The 22,151-nt window shown below is 44.5% G+C and overlaps 2 long non-coding RNA genes across 2 annotated transcripts in view; one reads left to right on the top strand and one right to left on the bottom strand.

Annotated features, from left to right (window-relative positions):
• The window catches only part of LOC115090795, a 59,861-nt gene extending 37,926 nt beyond the window's left edge, over positions 1–21,935 (bottom strand). The window contains exon 1 of the long non-coding RNA XR_003856507.1: positions 21,737–21,935. This is a non-coding gene — a long non-coding RNA (uncharacterized LOC115090795). The remainder of the gene's footprint in view (positions 1–21,736) is intronic.
• On the top strand, positions 197–16,900 carry LOC115090794. Its single transcript, XR_003856506.1, has 2 exons — positions 197–618; positions 15,768–16,900. It is a non-coding gene; the product is annotated as an uncharacterized LOC115090794 (long non-coding RNA).
• Positions 21,936–22,151: the final 216 nt, after the last annotated feature.

Below are 22,151 nucleotides of genomic sequence, written 5' to 3'. Positions count from 1 at the left end.
ATCCATTTGGCAGGATTCACAGCACCTTTCCAGCAGTGAGTAAAACAGGAAATGCAGCAGTACGACAAAATAACTGTGTGCAAATTCGGTGGTAATACAATTACAAGGTGTCACATTGATAGCATTGAAAACCAAAGACCTCCGTTTATCCACAAGGAAATTGTGGTACAGGCTCCACCCCTTCGCTTGAACTTCACCCACTTCCCACCGCGCTGTATTGCAGAACGAGAGGATAATTCAGTGGAAGTACAGAAAAGAGAGAGAGACGCAATGGAAATACGGGGTCCAGATGTCCAAATTATTTTTTACATAGATGCAAAATGAGAGAATTTAGAACATCTGGTTCTATACTTGGCAGGACCATTTGCTTAATTATGTCTTAACGCCTGCTAACTCAGGAGTTTTAACAGTCGTTTGGTATTTCCATCTGAGCATGTGTATCTGCTATGAAATCTAAAGGAAAGCATAAGGATAAACACTTGGAATATAATAAATTATGAAGGACAGATGCGGTGTGGTGGGAATTTGACTGCACAGTAAGAACACCGGAAAAAAAAAATTCTCATCACCACCAGGAAGAGGTGGAGTTCCTGTCCTGACGACCTTCACTTACTCTGAGTCAGTAGGTTTTCCTATCTGTCATGTTAGACTATGAGGCACCAGTATAGCTGGGTTACTTTCCTCTCTCCCCTCCCCCACCCTTTAACTCAGCTTTCACTCCTCACCCTCCTTGGTGGCAGTTCCCCCTTTTCCAGATGCTTTTACACTGACTGGTTACACTGCTTCCACAACTGGAATAAGTAACGTGAAATATTTCATTTTTAACGGTTGAACGCATCTTATTCCAGACTTTCCGACCTTACAGATCTACAGGGAATATGCAGACATGCTTTCTTAAAAATATTTCCTGATTGTCCTGCATAGAACAGGATGCCCCGGTTCGTATTTCCTGAACAAAAAAAAAAAATCTTGATGGCTAATTTTGAAGACACCAAAATATGCCAGAAATACAACATAGATAAGTGGGTGTGTTGTATTGTAGATGCACTTCTGAAATACGAAACTTGCACAGGCGTTTCTACCTTGCGTAGTTTGATCAGCTCATGTCCCAAGTCTATTTTTAGCTCTGTGTTAGCAATTATAGGAGATATAGCTATAGTGATACGCTTTAGCTGCTGTTAAAACCTGTTTAATTGCTTTTTATGTTCAGCTTGTTTTGGTAGTAAGATTGGAAACCTTATCCAATGCACATGTTTGTGCTGAAAGAGTTTCATTAACCTGCATATTATAAAGAGTCATCTTATCATGTAAAGGCATGAAAAGGAGGAGGCATTTTGAATTTTTGTGTTTTGTCATGTTTATATTTTTGTGATTTTTATGTTGCAATTGGTGTCCAGCAGTTGGATAGGTCATACCAGGAAAGCTATATATAATTTTTTTTTTTTTTTTATAAGGAAATTAGTGGCAGCATAGAGCTCTTATCCAACGCCTATAAGAAAAGAGAAAAGCCAGGTTGGGGAAAGATTAGGATCATAGGAGCCCATGGTAGGGATGAAGATTCCAAAGCATCATGGGAATGAGCAGGAGCCAATAGCAGCACAGGAAGGAACAGGATCCAGGGGGAGCAGAAAGACATCAGCTAGCATCTGAGTACAGGGCCAAAGTAGGTGGTTGTCTAGAACGCCAAAGTTTTGGGGATGACAAAATCCCACCAGCACAAAGCCTAGAGAGGTGCAGTTACAGAACCAATACTGCCAAAGAATGGAGCACTGTGTTGGAACCACTGCCACTGGTAGGAAGGAGCGCCATGCTGGAGGTAAGTTGGGGGAGGTCCATGACCAAAGGTTTGCCTAGGGTGCCAAATACTCTTTCCCTGGCCCTGTCTGAAGAAGTCAGTGGCAGCCTGGAGAAGAAAAATAGAATCTAATAATAGCATGAGATATTTAATTCCCATACCTGGGAATTCTCTGGCTTTGGCCCAGAGACTCGGGAAATTTGAACAAATTGCCAGGTCTCCGGGCCAACACTTGAAAACTCCGAGTCCCCTGCTGCATAAGGCCAAAAGAAAAACTGGCTGGAGCAGCACAGGCCCAAAGGATGATGAGCGTCAGTAGTGGCACCTGTGCTTCAGGAGGATGAGGAGAAGTGCAGGGCTGCACAGGAGGAGGGAGACGAATAGGAGCATAGCGCCCGCCTCCCCCGCCCCGCTTTAGGAAAAAGAAATTGCAGATGCAGGAAGATCAGCAGCATCAGGCTGCAGATAGGAAATGAAACAAGGGCAGTGCAAGCCAGACCCTGCAGAAGAGGAGGAAGTGGCACATTTGTCTCTTGAGCCTGAGGAAAGATGCAGCACCTGTGGCTAAATCGGGATCAAGGTGAGAAGAGAGAATGAGTGTGTATGTGTATGTGTGACAATGCGTGTGTGTGTGTGTGTGTGAAGGAGGGAGAGAAATGGAGAGTGTGTATATGAGAGTGCATGTGTGTGTGGAAGACGGAGAGAAGTGATTGTGTGTGGAAAAGGGAGAAGAGTGAGTGTGCATGTATATAAGTGAGAAGAGAAGTATGTGTATGAGAATGAGCATATATGTGTATATGAGAGTGTAGGTGAACATATGAGTGTGCTAGTGTGTGAGAGAGAAAATTTGTGCACATGCTGCTACTAGGTCCCCTCCCCCTCATTACCCTGTGACGATCTCAGGGTGGCAGGAAATCAAAGGTTCCCAGGTATGCCTGTTGCTGGAAAGGTGAGCAGTCAGGAGCTACCTGCCTGCTTACTTCCATTCTCTACCCTTGCCTTCTCTCACTTCTCATCCTTCTCCAATGCAAGGCAAAAGTGGCGGCTCAGAGGCAGCTTCATTGTCTGAATAAATTGCTGCTTCTTTTTCCTATCTCTCAGGCTCCCATACACACACACAGGCTCTCACTTTCTCAGGCTCCCTCCCCCTGCACATACTCACATACATAAAAACACAGGCTCTCAATCTCTGACACACAGAGGTTCTCACACATACACAAGATCTCACTCTTTCAGGCTCCCACACACAGGCACTCACTTTCTTAGGTTCACACACACACAGATACACAGAGGCTCCCAATCTCTCACACTCTCAAGCTCCCCCCCACACACACACAACATCTCACTCTTAAATTCACACACACATGCTGTCACACGCTCAGGCTTCCACATGCACACATACAGACTCACTCTCTCAGGCTCAAACATGCACACAGAGGCTGTCATTCACACACATACTCGCAGGCTCCCAGTCACACACACAGATTCTCATACTCTTACACACACATGCAGAAATTCACTCAGGCTCATACACGCACACACACATAGGCTCTCACTTTCTCAGGCTCACACACACACACACACACACACACACTCTCTCTCTCTCACTTTCTCAGGCTTCCACATATATATCCAAACAGGCTACCACTCTCTCAGGTTTCCACACATACTCACAAACAGGTGCTTACTCTTTCAGGCTCCCCCCCCCTCCCCCCCCCCCCCCCCCCCCCCCCCCACATACACACAGCTCTCACTCTCTTAAGCTCCCATACACATAGACATTGTATTTTTCAGGCTCCCATAGACTCACAGGCTCTCACTTTCTCAGGCTCCCTTCCCCCACATTCCCACATACATTAAAAGGAATTTATCCCGACTCTCTCTCAAATCTGCAGTAATTAAGCCTATCCTTAAGAAGATTAATCTTGACCCAAACAATCCAATTAACTACCGCCTTATATCAAACCTACCACTATTAGCCAAAATCATAGAAAAAGTTGTTCACACTCAGCTCTCAGATCACTTAGAGTTAACAATATCCTTTCTCCAAATCAATATGGTTTCAGAAAAAACCTCAGCACTGAAACTTTACTACTCTCAATGACTGGCACTTTGCTCAGAGGCTTTGACAATGGACAAAAATACCTACTCATCATGCTAGACCTTTCTGCAGCTTTTGACACGGTTAACCATAATATTCTTTTTGGACCATCTTTCTGATATTGGACTTATCAGTATAACCCTACGATGGTTTTCATCATACCTCTCCAACAGAAACTACCAAGTCTCAATTAACAACACCTTATCCAAAAAAATTTACCTACATACTGGAGTGCCTCAAGGTTCCGCTCTTTCTGCAACACTCTTCAATATATACCTTCTGCCATTATGCCATCTACTAAAAGATCTTGACTTGACCCACTTCCTCTATGTTGATGACATACAAATTCTAATACCAATCCAAAATTCACTGGATGAAACTTTTACATGAAAACAGCCACATACTTATCCACAATCAAACAACTACTAACCCACTTAAAACGTATAATAAACATTGACAAAACTGAAATAATTATCATGGAACGAAAATCTAGCCCCTCACCTCCACCTCCACTTTTGCTCGAGAATCATTAAAGAACCAATTTCCCCAGTAACTCATTCACGCAACCTAGGAGTGATCATAGACAATGAACTTTCACTAAAAAACCACATTACAACCAAAATTAAAGAAGGATATTACAAACTATTATCACGAAGTCGCCTAAAACCATTTCTAACCACTGAAGACTTCAGATCTGTTCTTCAACTGCTCATTTTCTCAAACATTGATTATTGCAACTCTCTATTACTTGGTCTACCAGCCTCCTATATCAGACCACTCCAAATCCTACAAAACACAACAGCGAGAATCTTAGCTGGCACAAAAAAAACATAAAAACATTAAACCCATCCTTATTTTCCTACACTGGCTACCAATTAAATATAGAATAGAATACAAAACCCTGACCATCACACACAAATTTATACATAATGATCAATGAAACTGGTCATCCACTAACCTCATTCCTCACTTGACTCAAAGAAACCTAAGTTCAAACAACAAGGGCCTTCTAAAAATTCCCTCTGTCTGATCAGCACAGCTAACAACAACCCGTGAAAGAGCTTTCTCCATCGCCAGTCCTATATTATGGAACTCACTTCCGATGGACCTTAGAATGTAACCCAACTTAAAAACATTCAAAAAGGATCTGAAAACTTGGCTGTTCTTCAAAGCTTATGACACCCTAACCCTCTCAACTACCACACAGCAACAGAACTCCCAAACGAATCTCAACATCCTTAACTCCTATTGACTTCATAACTTTGATTCATCTCCTATTATAAATGTTACAGTTTTTCCCATAGTTTAACCTATTACCTTTATTTTCCATGTACTTTCAACCTTTCTTTGTTGATGATCTTTGTATTACCCATCCTAATATCCCCTTATTGAAATATGTATTTGTAATAGCCCCTGTTGAAATATGTAAACCGTTGTGATGGCATTACCGAATAACAGTTTATAAAACTAAAAAATAAATAAATAAATTAAAAAGGCTCTCACTCTATCTCACACACATTGGCCTCTACACAAACAGACTCTCGCTCTCTCAGGCTCCCAGACATATACATAAACAGGCTCTCATGCTCTCATGTTCCTATATATACACATTCACATACTCTTGCCCTTTTAGGCTCACACACACACAGGCTCTCACTCTCTCAGACTTACACACACACACAATCACACAGGCTTTCACTCTCTCAGGCTCACACACATACAAACACTCATGCACACATGCTCTTACTCTCTGAATTCCATACTCATAGGCTTCAATTCACACACATATAGATACACACAGACTCTCACTCTCTCAGGATCACACACACACATACACACACGCACACACCCACACTCTCTCAGGCTGGCACTCACACAAACAGGCTTCTATTCACACATACACACACAGGCTCCCAGCTAACATATTTTATTTTTATTTGATTTGTATTCTGCCTTTCAGGCACTTCAAAACAGATTACATTCAGATACTGTAGGTATTTCCCTGTCCCCAGAGGGCATACACACTCACACGCACATACACACACACACATAGGGATAGATTTTAAAAGAAGCACGTGCAGCCTACATTTGAGCCGAGCCACGCTGCCTTCCTCTGTCCCCTCCCAGACCGCTCCGAAATTGGAGCGGCCTGGGAAGGAACTTCCCAACCCCCCTAAAAAAATTAACTTACAAGTTAGGCCTGCAAATGGCCGCTGTGCTGGAGGCTCTTGCCCCGCCCCATCCACACCTCACCCCTTTTTGCAAGCCCCAGGACTTATGTACTGGGGCTTTATATGCTCCGCTGGACCTTTTGAAAATAGGCCCAGCGCGCGTAACCCCCCCCCCCCCCCCCCATGCGCGTAAATCCAGCTGGATTTACACGCGTAGGGCTTTTAAAAACTGCCCCATATAGATGCTCGCTCTCTCTCAGGCTCCCGCACACACACATACAGGATCTCATTCTCTCACACAGGGCATCTTCTTCAGCTACCACCTGATCCCTTCTTCAGTCACCATGGGTTGGGATTTGAGGTAGCCTTCTCATTCTTTGGCCACTGTGGGATGGGTTCCATGGAGGCCATGCTGCAGACCTCTTCCTCCAGTGTTGGGCAGCCTTGATCGGGAGGTCCCCTGCCCATCTAGGCCCACCCATGGCTGTGCCGCTATTGTGGATTGTGAACTGGTTAAAAGTCATGAAACAGAGAGTAGAACTAAATGATAACTTTTCTCAGGGGAGGGTGGCAAATAGTGGAGTGCTTTTTAATCTTCTATAATAATTGCTATGTAGTGCTGTCTAGACCTGGGCAATGGAAGAAGTCTAATATACCGTGATTGTAGTTTCTAGAGAGGTTAGTTTCTATATGCTTTCTATTAATTAATTAACTAAAATATTTCTCTTTTTCACTTTTTTTGATTATAATATTTAAATCCGTTATGAACCAGACAACCTGAGCAATGCTAGGTAGTTTTCATTAGTATTTTATAAACTAATGTGGCAGGAGCCATATAGTTCATAAAATAGCACGTTTTTCTGGGGAATGCTGTGTGAGTTCGGGTGCACCAAACCTACCACCTTTGAAGTGCTGTCTGCCCGATTCAGCTGAAGAAGATCTCCAGGCGGAGTTTCTCCCCCTACAGCAAAGCTGACGGTGTTGTCCTCAAGAGGAGCCAGGAAGTTCTATTAAACCTGGGTGCTGTGGCAGTTATTCGGGGAGTGCTGCGTGAGATCTCGTGCACCAAACTTACCACCTTTGGGGAAGTGCTGCCTGCCTGATTCAGCTGAGGAAGATCTCTGGGCGGTGTTTCTCACCCCTACAGTGACACCAATGGTGACATCAGCAAGAGGAGCCAGGAAGCTTTATTAAACCTTGGTGCTGTGGCGTGCTGCCAAAAGAGCGTGCAGCTTTGAGTAGATAGGAAGGAAAGGAAATACAAATTCTTTACCTCTTACCCAGCTTCTAGTGTGGTTCATGTCCCTATGGACAGCCATTTACAGATACGGTGAGTTGCCACATAGTGAATGTGAAGGGGAATCATTATTAGGGGTTTCCCTTAGTCCTGGCATTAGCACCCCCCCCCCCCCCAACCAACAGGTATGGTTTCAAGCGAGGAGAAGGCTCCTAGTATGACTATACCCTCCTCCCCCCTCGGAGGAAATGGGAGTATCACAAAATTTGGGGGGTTATATTGTCTACAGACTGACTACTATTGTAGTGCCTTCTTTGTCTTATCGGGCCTAATTGCCATTTCCCTCATAGAGGTTGGAATAGGGGATAGCCCTGAGCCAATTAATGTGACATTATCAGATGTTTGGAGCTTGATAGTCAAACTAGACAACAACTTGATTCAAACAATCACACAGCTCTGTAAATTCACCGTGGAATCCAGAACTATCTTGAAAGCACATGAGAAGCATGCGAAAAATCTTTAAAATGGTGTAACTGCTCTTAATTCACAAGTTTTTCCTTATTACAGAATGCTGGATTGGCCCATATAAAGGACAGTTTAAGTACTCTCAGAAATTTTAAGTATATAAAGAATCAATTTAGGGCTAAGAACCTGCAATTTATTAATTTTATTTATACAAGGTTATTGTCACCAACTGAACTACTTAAAAAATATCTTTCTGAGATTTTGGTTTTTGAAATAGAAAAGATACCAGCTATCTCCAAAATATATTGGAGTAAATTTTATAATGTGCTTGCACGTGTCCATGTGTGCACGCTGCCCGGCGTGCACACATGGACATGACGATTTTACAATGCGCGCATGTTATAAAATCGGGTGGCTACGTGCGCATGCGCAAGTGGCGTGCGCAAGGGGGGGACTAGCAATTTACGTGCAACGACACAATCGGGCCTTCCCCAGTTCCCTCCCAGTCCGCTCCCTCCTCCCCACTCCCTGAACCCTACCTTTATTTATTTATTTTTTTTTTACGTTTGTTGTAGAACTTACTTCAGGTCCCCAGGCTGAAGTAAGTTGCGCTGGCCGGCTGCTGGCACGCGAGTCTTCATGACAGCAATACATGGCGCTGTCCCGGCCTGCCCCCCTGTCCCACTCCTCCCTGTCCAGGCCCCACCCCTTAAGCCGTCCCTTTGAAGAGGCCCGGCAGTTGTACACGTACCAGTGGCCGGGCCTCTTTGAAAATTCACTCGGTGCACACAAGGCCCACTCACGTGCGTAAACCCCGGGATTTACACGTTCTGGCCTTTTTAAAATCTACCCAATTATGTGCCTAGGCAAAGAAATATGGGTAATGATGTAGGTAACTCAGTCTCTCTTGTAGATAGTCTTGGAGTCTCTACATTTTTAGAGGCTTCCATTGATATTAATCAAAATATCAATAGAAGAGTTTTTAAATAAATAAATATTATACCTACTAGGGCTACCATGGTTGTGTCATTTTGTGCTCAACAAGATAGGATATAACTTTTTCTAAGTGTCTTAAAAATAGGGATTTGTCCTTCTTTGGTCAAAGGATCTTGATATTTCCTGATGTTTCCCATGCCACCCAAACTTGTAGGAGACTTTTTTTGTCTTTGAAAAATAAGGTCTTGTCTTTCTCTCTTTTCTTAAAATTTCCTTGTAAATGTTTTATTACTTTCCAGACTGATAAGGTTGGTTTTTATGATCCTTTATACTTGCAGACCTTTATAATTAATAAGAATGCACAGATGAGATTGGAGTCTTAGGCCTAGAGTTATCATTTTGCTATAACTGTCACCTGAATATCAAGAATGAAAGAGAGAGAGAGACTCTTTATAAAGCTCTCATATTAGTCAACTATTTTGTAGGAGGGTCAACTAGTACTTTGAGGTGAGGTTTTGGTGGTGGTCTAGGGTTTGGGGGGCAGTTTTACACACACAGTCAGAGGTGCGAACAGCACAGTACACATCATTGAAGATTTGATGTGATTTGGAGTGAGGAAAGGAACACAAAGATGAGATTTGTACAATGTACTCTCGACCTAGCTTGATAGCAGCTAGATAGAGAGTGCATCAAACTAGGTCGAGAGTACAAATCTCATTTTTGTGTTCCTTTCCTCACTCCAAATCACATCAAATCTTCACTGATGTGTACTGTACTGTTTGTACTTCTGACTGTGCATGTAAAAGTGGCCCCAAACCCTACAGTGCCTGCACCGAGACCCCAGAAAAATAAAAAGAACTTACCTGATCTATCAGGTATTTGGCAAAGACCGGTCCTAATGCCCGGGCTTCGCCCTGGGCATGGGCTCAAGCCTAATGCTGTGGCATGACCAGGAGACAAGGTTCTGATGCTAGGCCCTTGACCCAGACCTAAGCCCGATGCTGCGACTTGATTGAGAGTCTGGGTCCTGATGCTTGGGCCGAGGCCTGCTGACACTGCAGCTCAGCTCAGAGGCTGGGTCCCAACCTCAGGGCCTTGGCTCGGACCCAAACTTAAACTGGAACCTGGATCCTGACACCTGAGCTTTGCCTAGGCCGGAGCCTGGACCCAGTCCCAATGCCACGGCCCAGCCCGAAGGCCGGGGCCTTGACTGGAACCGAGGCTCGATGCTGGGACCTGACTGTAGGCCTGGCCCAGAGGCTGAGTCCTAATACCTGGGCCCAAGCCTCAGAGATCCTCTTCTGATTCTTCTTTCTTTGTCTATTCTATGCCAACTGACGCCATCTGTTGCGGTCGACCCACAGTTATTTAACTCCAGTGGATGACACCACTTTGTATAGGCCGAGGCCAGGTCATGGGAACCTACCATGGCTTTGGCCTGGGCCTAGGCCGAGGCATCAGTCCTGGGCCTGGGCTCTGGCCTAGGCCAAGGTTGAGGTCGCACCGACCCACTGGACTGGGTAAGTGGGGGCTGGGGTGGATCCTGGCCCCGGCATTTTTCTGAGTGGGTAAGAGAGATGGTTGGTGGGGCCGGGAGGCCCCATTTTCATTTTTGGTATTTTGGGGTTTTTTAATATTTGATTTGTTTTTTTCATATTAATGGAAACCAATTATATATTCCACGAACTGAAATTCATGTGAAAAAAGCCTCCCAAAAATGAACTGAAAAATGAACATTTTTTATCCCTGCACTCCCCTAATGACTATATAACCTCTCTTCTCAGATCATTTCATTGACTCCCCATCTGCTTACTCATACAGTTTGTTTCTCCTTCTCACCTACAGTGCCTTCACTTTTCAGCTCCTCTGTTATCCCCTGTCAATCCTATTTATGACCTCCATTTAATGGGTAAACTGTACTTATTTGTGCTCTACTCCTCTATTGCCAACTCCCTTTGCCGCACTTTCTACCTGTTTGTTCTCTGGCCAACTCAGAAGCAGATCCTGGTGGCCTCTGCCACCTCTGGTGCCCATTTCTTGTAATTTATCCCCAATATGACTTAACTGCTGGGGCTGACTCCATAGTCTAGTTACAGCTAAGCTATGAATAAGTTAAAGGTCTCCCCTCCAGACCTGACTGTTTAACTTGGGACACCTCATGTAACCTCCCTGCACATCGAATTTAGGATGCAAGTGACCTTGTAGCCAATCTCCCTTCTTCACCTTTGGGATGTTCTCAGTACACAGACATCTATATATCAATTTGTCTTCTTAATACTTTCTCTCGAATTGCTGAGATCCTTAATCCAGGATACACTATCTTTTATTTATTCTGTGGGGGGGGGTTTCAGGCACTTCAAAGCAGATTACATTCAGGTACTGATAAGAAATTCACTGTTTTAGCCTCTCAAAAGACTAAAGTGTTAAAAGAATCACTACAGGAAGTATGTTTTGCTTGTCAATGTATGTGTAGGTATAGGGTGAGTAATTTCAACTTTCAAGGAATTGTTCCTACTCATTAGTGTAAAAGGAATATATAATCTTACTAATGCAACCATTTGACAGAAATAGACACACCCCCTTTGCAGTCTTAGGGGTTCTTAAGAGTAGTGAATCAGATGGTGTAGAACAGTGTTTCTCAATCTGATCCTGGAATACCCCCTAGCCAATCTGGTTTTCTGGATCTCCAAAATGAATATGTACAAGATAGATCTGCATGTAACAGAGGCAGTGCATGCAAATCTATCTCGTGTGTGTGAATATCCTGAAAACCTAATTGACTAAGGGGTACTCCAGAATTGGATTGAGACATATGAGTGTATTGGATTGTGGGTAAAAGTACTGAAATGGAATGGAAATGCTTACCAAATTCTCTCTGAGACAGTACTGAAAGCTGTAGTCAGTTCCTAGAAATATTTGTGAACAACTCCCAAGTAATGGTTTCAACTGATTTGACTTTTGTTTACATAGAACCTAAAGATATCAAAACATGCTGCTTCCGCCTTTCCTGAGATAATAGTTCTTACAATTTACTCTCCAGTACAACCTTCCTGCTTTTAATAATTTTGACTTGGGGCTTCAGGATAAAGGTTAACAGTTTAATAGTTGAATAGTAAAATCATTCATACATAAGAAAATAAGAAATTGCCATACTGGGTCAGACCAAGGACCCATCAAGCCCAGCATCCTGTTTACAACAGTGGTCAATCCAAGCTACAAGAACCTGGCAAGTACCCAAACACTAAGAAGATCCCATACTACTGATGCTAGTAATAGGAGTGGCTATTCCCTAAGTCAACTTGATTAATAGCAGTTAATGGACTTCTTCTCCAGGAACCTATCCAAACTTTTTTTTAAACCCAGCTACTCTAACTGCACTAACCACATCCTCTGGCAACAAATTCCAGAGCTTAATTGTGTGTCATAAAGCGAGAAAAACAGGAATCAAAGTACATAGACAAAAACAAACAATATAGAAGCTTAAAAACATTCCATCCCTAAAGCAAACAGCAAATTTGCATCTTAATTTGTCATTTTTCCCCACACATACACTATACCTTCCTCAGGATCCCTACCCCAAACTCCACACATCTCCATCAATTCCTCATTTTGATTTTTGACTTGACGTTTTGCAGATTGGCTTTTCCAGATGAGTAGACACAGGAATAGGCTAGGGGGTGGAAGGGAGTGTACCAGGGCCAAACGGGGACCTACTAGATACACCTGGCTCATACAGGAGAGTCATCAGAACACACAGGGTTATTTGGGGGGTGGAAGTTGGTGGAATGAGAGTACTTTGGATAGACAGGGTCAAAAAGGGAGTGGGAGTGAATGTACCTGGGATAGATGGGGCAATACTGGGTGGTAACTGGGACATGCTGGTTTATATTGGGAGTACCTGGAACAGACTGAGGATAACAGGGACATACAAGGCTACACAGGGGAGTGGTGGGAGTGCATGTTACAGGGACATACTGGGACCTACGGGGTGAGTGAGAGTCACTGGTGGAGATATAACCCCTTCAATATGACTCTAAATGGCCTTATGGATGCTCATGTCACAATGGTTTAGGAGAGAGAGAGAATAGAGGAGAAGGAGGAGGTACCCCTTACACAAATTCTACATGCTATAGAACTGATACAGATATATATATTTTTTTTAGCTCTTTATTTATAATTTTACAATTTTTAACAAGCATTTATATCTTCCTTAGATAAATCAAGGGCAAAACTACAATATGTACACCAAAAAGAAATAGCAGGAAAACAGTAGTAGAACCCCTAACTAAAACCCACCAAAGGGATGGGAAGGACTTATGAAACAAACTCTTCAAGGAAAATAAAAAAAAGAACAAAAGAAGCCTGCATAATATATATATTCAGTTACCTCCACAAATTATATCTTTCACAAGCTCTGGGGTAGATGCTGAGTGATTTGCGATTCTGCTATCTACAAGATAGCTATCTACATGGTTCATAAAAAAACAAATCTATTCCCATCTAATTTTACTAAACATTTAGCTAGGTATCTTAGAAAACATTCTCCTCCCAAACCTAGAACAGTATCTCTATATTGAAGAAATAATCTTCTCCTATCCTGAGTCTGTCTAGACACATCTGGAAAAATATGAATCTTATGACCTAAGAACAAAGCATCCTTAATAGAAAAAAACAAGCGCATAATCAAATTTTTATCAACTTCATTATTACATACAACCAACAATGTAGCTCAATCAGTGACAACTTCATTTGACTGCTCCAAAAAGCTAGTCAAATTAAAGTTATCTAAAGGAACAGCTGTACTTGTAGAAACTTCAGAGGATTAGTTTAAGAAAAGGAAGGTACATGTTCCTCCACAATACCCCAAATTTCTTTTAAATATTTAGCAACAAGCAGTTGAGAGGCAATTAGGGAGGTTAGAGGAAAAATTAACATATGCAAATTAAAAATACAAGATTTAGGGCCGGATTTTAAAAGCCCCAGGACGCGTGTAAGTCCCGGGGCTTGCAAAAATGGGTGGGGAGGGGGCAGGGAGGGGCGGTCCAGGGGGCGGGGCCAGAAGCTCCCAGCACAGCGGCCATTTGCTGCTGTGTCTGGGATCGCTCGCCGGCATTTGGCCGGCGCGCACAACTTACTTCAACCCCAACTAAAGTAAGTTTTGAAACAAAAACGAAAACCGTAAAAATGTAGGGGGGAAAGGGCAGGGGAGGTAGGGGAAGGGAAGGTGGGGTGGGGATAGGGAACGGGGGAAGGCAGCGCGGCTCGGCATGCGCAAGGTGTACAATTGTGCACCCCTTTGTGCGCGCCAACCCCCGATTTTATAACTTGCGCGCACATGGACGCGCTTGCGCATGTTATAAAATCTGCATTTCTTGAAGTAGTTAGCAAATCTGGCATAGATGCATAAAGGAGGTCTATACCACCATTGGTTTTCATTGTGAGGTACTTACTGGACCAGCTAAAGCACCTGAATGTCTGATACTGCTTGTATTACCCAGTGAGAGCAGGGGTCACAGTGAAAAATAAGACCAACAATTTTGAGAATCTGGACGATCTGTATTATATATATTGCCTTGCTGAGAATACCATTGAGACCCAATGTAGAGAGTGGTCTGTTTAAAAGAGGCATGCTGAAATAATTCAGCAATCCTATGTAATCAGTTAAGGTACTGAAGCGTGCAATTTAATATAAAACATAGAAACAGGCTTTACCTTTGGTTGGGCATGGGTTGAGTTGGGCATGAATAACTTGCTGGAGCAATTTATGGATGGACCTGACTTCTTCCTGTACTGAAACTGTAGTGGAAGGTGAAAGAGGTATCACTTGAGTTGGGTGACTGTATGGGCAGTCTTGGATAGAGGCTTTCTTTTTGTTTTTACTTCCACATAATTTACATTAATTATGAGTCAAGTAGGTATATTACAGACTAGGTCAATATTATCTAAACATTGTTGAACATTCTTGAACATTCTGTTTTGACAAAAATCTATAGCTTTGATGCCAAAAAGGATTTTGATTGTGTAGAATGTGAATATCTGTTTCAGACATTAGGCTGGCCTGGGTTTGGAAATGGTTTTATAAATATGTGTAGCTCCTATCCTGGTGAGCTCTTATGCACAAGGGCACACAGGGAGGGTCACAGACTATGTAAGGCTCCATGACTTCGACTCTGCAATGCATTACCTGACTACTCCGCTGCCTCTCTCCAGACCCAGACCTCTGCATTGCTTGACTACTCCGCCACCTCTCTCCAGACTCAGACCTCTGCATTGCCTGACTACTCCACCGCCTCTCTCCAGACCCAGACCTCTGCATTGTTTGACTACGCTCTTGACTCTCTCCATGCCCGGACCTCTGCCTTGCTCACCACTACCTCCAGATTGCTGCCAGCCCTGAACCTAGCTTGCCTTACAATGCCTCTTCAGTCTACGTCCTGGACTTGGCCTATTCAGGCTTCGGCCTGCTCTTGCTCGGGCACCCCCTGTCTGACTCTTGTTCTATTGGTGCTTGGGTCTCTGGGACTCTGCCTCGTCCAGTACAGACTGTCTCCCTTTCCTGTTGCTGTCTCTGGCTGACCTTGATCCTTCCATCGACAACTGACGGAGGCCCACCTAAGTCCAGACGGCCCCAGCACCCAAAGGCTCAACCCGCGGGAAACGAGGGCTGGTATTGGTGAAGTGCAAGCTGGCCTCCGTCCATCAGCCCTCTCCGCCTGCCAGTGGTGGGGACCTGTAGGATCCTTCCCACAGGTTGCATCAACCCCACCTCAGCCCAAGGGTCCACCTCTGGCGCAACACATGGAGCCAGTAAGTTACTCTTTTAAGAGCCACACCATGTAGCAATCTTTGCTCTGGCTTTATATGCTGGTACATAAATATTTCAAGGGCATATATCTGTACCACTGGAATGCTTTCTATAATACAGTTTATGGTGTACTAAGAGGTGCTATATTAGGGATCATGGAGCTGTTTTGTTAGGCAGAAAGGAAGGTCAAGTGAGTGCAAAGAGAAATACCCACATAGCATGTATATTAAAAATATGTATACATTTCTGTTTTGCAGGGGAGCATTCAAGTGACAACTCTGATGGGTCGGCACCAAGTTGTCTCTGAAGAGCAAGGCAGTGCTCATGGATGCTGCCTGTTAGCTCAGTGGTGCACTTTGAGATGAAAGAGGGACCCACAGAGAAGCAGTGACAGTCCATGATGCAGGAGGAGGAGACCCAGCTGGCCGCTCCCCTTTCCCTCACACCTGTTCTCTGGCAGCAGGAGGAACAGAGGAGGAGCTCATCTCTCCTCAAGAAGACAAGGTGTAGGTCACTCTTGGGGAGAAGTGCATCACAGAAATAAAATCTTGAGTGGTGGAGGAGACTGCAGAACTCAGAAATGAGATGCAGGGGCCTCCAGGAAGTTGTGAGGGAGGAGATGCAGAGTCTCCAGAATATTGTGAGGCAGAAAATGGAGGGAGTGCAGCAGGAGCTATGGAGCATTCGTGATATTATGGAGACCCAGACTGCAGTGTGGAGGGAGATGCTGGACATAATGCCCCGTGGCAGCTGCAGCCCCCACCAGCTATGTGATGCCCCACTGGGTTCAACCACCATCAGCCTTTACAGCACCACCAAATTGAATGGCCCCTCCCCAGGCTGGAGCTCCCTCTGTACTGATGCCAGCTCCACCTATTCCTCCACCACTGCCCATCTTGGTACCACCTCCTCTAATGCTACTACCACCTCTGTCCATGTAACCTGCAGCATTACCACAACCATTAGGGATGGGCATTCGAGAGAAACAAAATAGGAAATGAGATGAACTTTCCTATTTTGTTTTGGATCATTTTCAAAACACATGTTAAATTCCATCTAAAATTTGTCTGAATCTTGTTTCATTTTGAAAACCTATTAAAAAAAAAAAAAAGTCACCGGTTGGGCCTAGATCTAAGCCCGAAGCTTCACCTAAGGAGTACTCTGAGACCCAAAGCAGGGGTGCTGGCCTATGCAAGAGCGCAACTCTTGTGCCTCAGCCTAGGCCTAGGCACAAAGTCTGGATCTTGCCTAGGCATAGGTCCTGACAAGACGAAGGAGCTGGGGCCAACACCCAAATGCAATAGTGAGGTCTCAGCACACCATGTAAATAAATGTACATTTGCCTTCTAAAATATCTCTATGGGACTGGAAGGATTTCCTCTTATTCTCGGTGACCGCTTACCCTCCTGGGACATTGTTGCTGCTTGGCTTCCCTCCCCCCACCGCGGGGCCTGACGTCAACGGAGTGTGCACCCCTTGTGCGCGCCAATCCCCAGTTTTATAACTTGTGCGCGCATGCAGGTCTTAAAATCTAGCCCATAGGGCCGGATTTTCAAAGGGTTACATGCGCCGGGCCTATTTTCAAAAGGCCCGGCAATGCATGTAAGTCCCGGGGCTTTACTAAAGGGGTGGGAAGGGGGCGGGGTCAGAGGCTCCCGGCACAGCGGCCATTTGCTGCTGTGCCGGGGATGGCATGCCGGCAGTTGGCCGGCGCATGCAGCTTACTTCAGCCCCAGAAAAAGGTAGGGGGGAAGGGAAGGGAAGGTGGGATGGGGGAATAGGGAAGGGAGCTACCTGGCAGGGAATGGGGGAAGGCAGCGTGGCTCAGCGCGGGCTCGGTGCACATTGTACACCCCCTTGTGCGCGCCAACCCCCGATTTTTATAAAATCGGGCGTACATGTGCGTGTGCCAGGTAGTGCGTGCACATGTATGCCCGTGCGCACCTTTTAAAATCTGTATTCTAGAGAGTCCTACAAAAACATTCTTTGGTGTGATAAAGTATACTAAAAAGATAAAAAATATAACTGGGTGACAAGGTATTTTTTTGTGCTTTGGGATTTATTTTGATAGTCCCCAGATTACATTAGTTTTTTGGGCAAGTGTGTGGTGATGGACTTATATTTGAGCCAACCATTCCAAAATGGGTTTGTACTACAGGATCCAGCATAGACATAGTAAGGTCTCAAAGATGAGGAAACTTGTAAGTGTACAACATATTTGCACAGGGCTGGCCCATCAGGGAATACTCTATACCGCTGAAGCGGAAAAACAAGAGATAAGTACATCGCGAGTGTAAATGAATCACAGTGCAAAGATAACTGAATGAAATGTGAAAGTAAGGCGGGACAACCATGTAGTGCCACGGCGTGTTGATCGGCATGAAAATTAAATTTAATATACTGAGACTAGCTGATTTATTTAAACACTGGTGGGAGGATGTTGAACAGCAATTTAAACCGAAGCAATGATGGTGAACAGAAAACAGAGGCTTATGGTGCATTTAACTTCAGTGCAAAGAGAAGCGACCATGTAGCATACAATGGGAATCTGTGTAAGTACCTTTACAAAGGAGGAATCAAATTTTTTGAAACAAGTGGGAACCAGCAAGTTCGTACTGTCAATGAAAGGGTCCATCAAGCTCAGCATCCTGTTTCCAACAGTGGCCAATCCAGGCCATAAGAAACCTGGCAAGTACCCAAAAACTAAGTCTATTTCATGTTACCATTGCTAGTAATAGCAGTGGCTATTTTCTAAGTCAACTTAATTAATAGCAGGTAATGGATTTCTCCTCCAAGAACTTATCCAATCCTTCTTTAAACACAGCTATACTAACTGAACTAACCATGTCCTCTGGCAACAAATTCCAGAGTTTAATTGTGCGTTGAGTGAAGAAGAACTTTCTCCGATTAGTTTTAAACATGCCACATGCTAACTTCATGGAGTGCCCCTAGTCTTTTTATTATCTGAAAGACTAAATAACCAATTAATTTTTGTACACCATATCTACCCCTCACTCTTCCTCACTTAGCCCCTCATCTCCATTTACCTATTTCTGTTTCCAACCTTGTTTTCTGTTCTCTATCTTCCCTCTGGCTCTCTTTTCCAGCAGAAGAAGAGTAGAAGCCATGGGCATGGCACCAAAATGTTTCTCAGCTTGCTGCTGCTTCTCCCGCCTCCAGTTGATTGGTTTTCTGGAGCCGAATGAGCCAATCAGGCATGGGAGGCTGGGAAGCAGCAGCAGGCTCAGAAGTGCTGGCCACTGTGGTCCTGCTGCCACTTGCCACCAGCTCTTTTCTAACACACGGCAGGTAAAAAGGATGAGAGAAGCAGCCATCTAAGGGTTGGGGCAAAACCTATGCTTCCTCCTCCTCCTCTACCTGCTGTCTGGCTCCTCCTCCTTCTCTCCACCTATGTCACTCCATGGATCTGTGTGAGTGTGCCCAGTGTACGGACTAAAGTCAACCTTGATAGCTACCGCTCTACCAACTGTCAGTTGTCCACCAATTTTCTCTGTGGACAAAAATGTTGTTTCTTTACACCATTTAATCTTTTTATATTCATGTCATCATGCAATGCATCCAGTACATCCCCATGCCTTCCCATAATTATACTAAACCACTCCAGCAGCCGCTTCTAGCCAAGAGAGTGGGAAACACAGGGTTTTCAGAATTCTAGCATTTGCTCCGTTTGAGCACAGGTTATTGCTCTGTTTACCCAGAGGATCCAGGTACTAAAGCAGCACATAAAGTCCACCGCAGATCCTCACTGGCTGTAAATATCGGAACCATCTTCCCCAATCCAGAAAAAAAAAAGATATAAATGCAAATTTCTGAACTAAAGAAAATGCCTTTCTCCAGTTTTGAGCAGATAAGAAGTACTTTTATACCCATGATGCGAGTGCATAAAAATACCTCCGGGCGTGCTCTCTGAAATGCTCCCTGCCAGTTGGCATGCAGTTGGAGAGCCGGCCGCATACTGTACATACCGACCCGGAAATGCTGAAGAACACTGGTGGTGCCGAGCAAACAAAAGCAAGCCCTGCCTCCTAAGGCATAAAGCATGTTCCAAGGGGGTGGAAGATGCCTTCACGGGCTCGCAAGACCTGTCACACGACAGCCCCCTGGCAACCAACGAAACCTTCATGGGCAAAACAGGCAAGGATGATCCCAGCAGTGACAACCACAGAGGAGAAGGAGAGACACACACAGAACGGGCATCAGCACTTCAACGCATGACACTTTCCAACAGAGGATTTCTTTTGTTTTCTGTAAAAATATTTAAGAGCCACAACACTTATGCCGTTTACTTAAAATATGACACAAAGCTTTCCGTTTAACAAATTCAGTTCCTCTTCCTTTTCTCCCTTTTCCACCATTCTTTCCTTTCCTTCGCTCTCCCCCCCCCCCCCCCCCCCCCAAATTTTCCAGCTTCTCAGAGAACATCCACAGGTCCAATGCAAAAACTTCAGGTTTTCCTGGGAACTTCGCACCACCTAAGCCAAGTGAGAGGATTTGTTTTGAGCCCAACCATTCCAGGCTGTGCGTCCTTTAAGGAATTTCAAGAGAGACCCTATACCTTTTCTTAGGGCGAACCACAGAAAACCTGGGACAGAATGTGTAAATGTTTCCAGTGAGGAAGAAGACTTAAGCTGAATAAGCAAGATGACTGCAAGCAGACTTTGAGACAAACAGTAAGCTCTTTGTTCTGCCTATTGTATTTTCCTGGACTGGTTTTTTTTTTTTTTATTATTGTTTGAGACTTCGCCAATTTACTTTTTCAGTAATTTTCTTCTGTTTGGAATATACTTTTCGTGCTTTGAGAACTCTCCTGGTGGCTTTGCAGGAGTATTCCTGACCCCATTCCATGAGACCCAGCCGTGAATTTCTTTTTCCAAACCCCATTTGAGCGATCCAGAGCTCTGCAGGAATGGGAAGGTGGCCACGCCCCTAAAGGGGGAGGAGTTTACAGAAGAAAACATCTTTACATAATTCACAGTGGAAACCAAAGTTATTGCATTCCTTCTGTTTCGTTCTAATTTTTATTTCATGCCAGCAGAGAGATTTGTCACCGAAGTTTGTGAAAGCTCTTCCTGTTTAGTCATTTTAGTCACTATAAACCCAAGAGAAGGGTGGCGCTGTGCTAATTCTCATCAGAATCCCCGGGCAGGCATCACACTTACACATGTAAAATATGAATATAGCACGGATAGCTGACAACCAAATCTTTACCAGTGCCCTGTGCAGATGTCATCCTAATATATGTAATGTACAACACGGACTGCTAAAGAGTCCCTGGCACACATGAAAATCATAAATATAGACTGAGCACCTAAAGAGAGTATCAAAAAATAAGATCACGCCTTCCCCAGTCTCTTGTTCCCCCATTCCTATTCCCCATTTCCACCCTCTGTACTAACTTCCTCCCTAGCCCTCATCTATCTTCCTTTGCTTCTCACCCCTGCTTTCTTCCAAGTCATTCTTCTTCCTGGCCTCTAGCTCCTTTCTTCTCTTACCCCCATCCCAGCCTTTTATTATCCCTTTTTCACCACCTCTCCATCCCCATTAGAAAATAAGAACATAAGAAAATGCCATACTGGGTCAGACCAAGGGTCCATCAAGCCCAGCATCCTGTTTCCAACAGTGGCCAATCCAGGCCATAAGAAACCTGGCAAGTACCCAAAAACTAAGTCTATTCCATGTAACCATTGCTAATGGCAGTGGCTATTCTCTAAGTGAACTTAATAGTAGGTAATGGACTTCTCCTCCAAGAACTTATCCAATCCTTTTTTAAACACAGCTATACTAACTGCACTGACCACATTCTCACCCTCCATCACAGATTCAGCCTTTTCCTCTCCCTCATCCTTCCACAATATCCTCATCCCTTTCTACTGCCTCTTACCTTCTCTCCCATCTTCCATGTCATCCACATCACCTCTCAATCCCTCCCCACCTTTCAGTCCCTTCCTCTTACCCCCATCGCTTACCTCAACTCATAGTCCCCAGCTCATCCAACAACCCCACTCATCCCCACCCAAATGCCAAGTACCAATTGTCCCCCAAAATCCCTGCTCGGTTTCTGAGTCCCTTTTGACCCATTCCCTCTGTTCTTATACTGAATCCCTGCCCCTGCTCTCCAGTGGCCCCATTCTTCCTGAAATCCTCAGGTCCTCACTCTCACTCTCTCTCTCTCTCTCTCACCTCCAACTCCCAAGGAACTTCTAACCTCTTTACTGCTCCTCCCTCTGACCGGCACCTCTGATCCATTCGGTGGCTGCTCCTGCCGCTGGCATGAATGCTTCCTCCTTCCTACAGCTGGCATGGTAGAAACATCCATAATTCAAACTGTGGCTGTATGGAGCCCCGCAAAGAGCTGTATCACTGTGCGCCCCAGCTGATGTCTGAAATGCGCATTTCTCCTTACATACAGAGCATCCCACGGTTCAAGCTTGGATATTTAGACCTCGCTGGCTGTGGGAGGGAGGAATTGCTGGCACTGGTGCAGGAGCAGCCGTTACATGAATTAGAGGTACCGGCCCAAGGTTGCGGTGACAAAAGGGAGACAAGCTTTTTTTTTTTCTTAGAGGGGTGAGGGATTTTCCACCCTGTAAAAATGCCATTGAGCTCTTGCCCATGACACA

Source organism: Rhinatrema bivittatum, chromosome 4, assembly GCF_901001135.1.
Source record: "Rhinatrema bivittatum chromosome 4, aRhiBiv1.1, whole genome shotgun sequence".
NCBI classification, from domain to species: domain Eukaryota; kingdom Metazoa; phylum Chordata; class Amphibia; order Gymnophiona; family Rhinatrematidae; genus Rhinatrema; species Rhinatrema bivittatum.
Note: the sequence above shows the minus strand (reverse complement) of the source record. Positions and strands in the feature narration are given on the sequence as shown.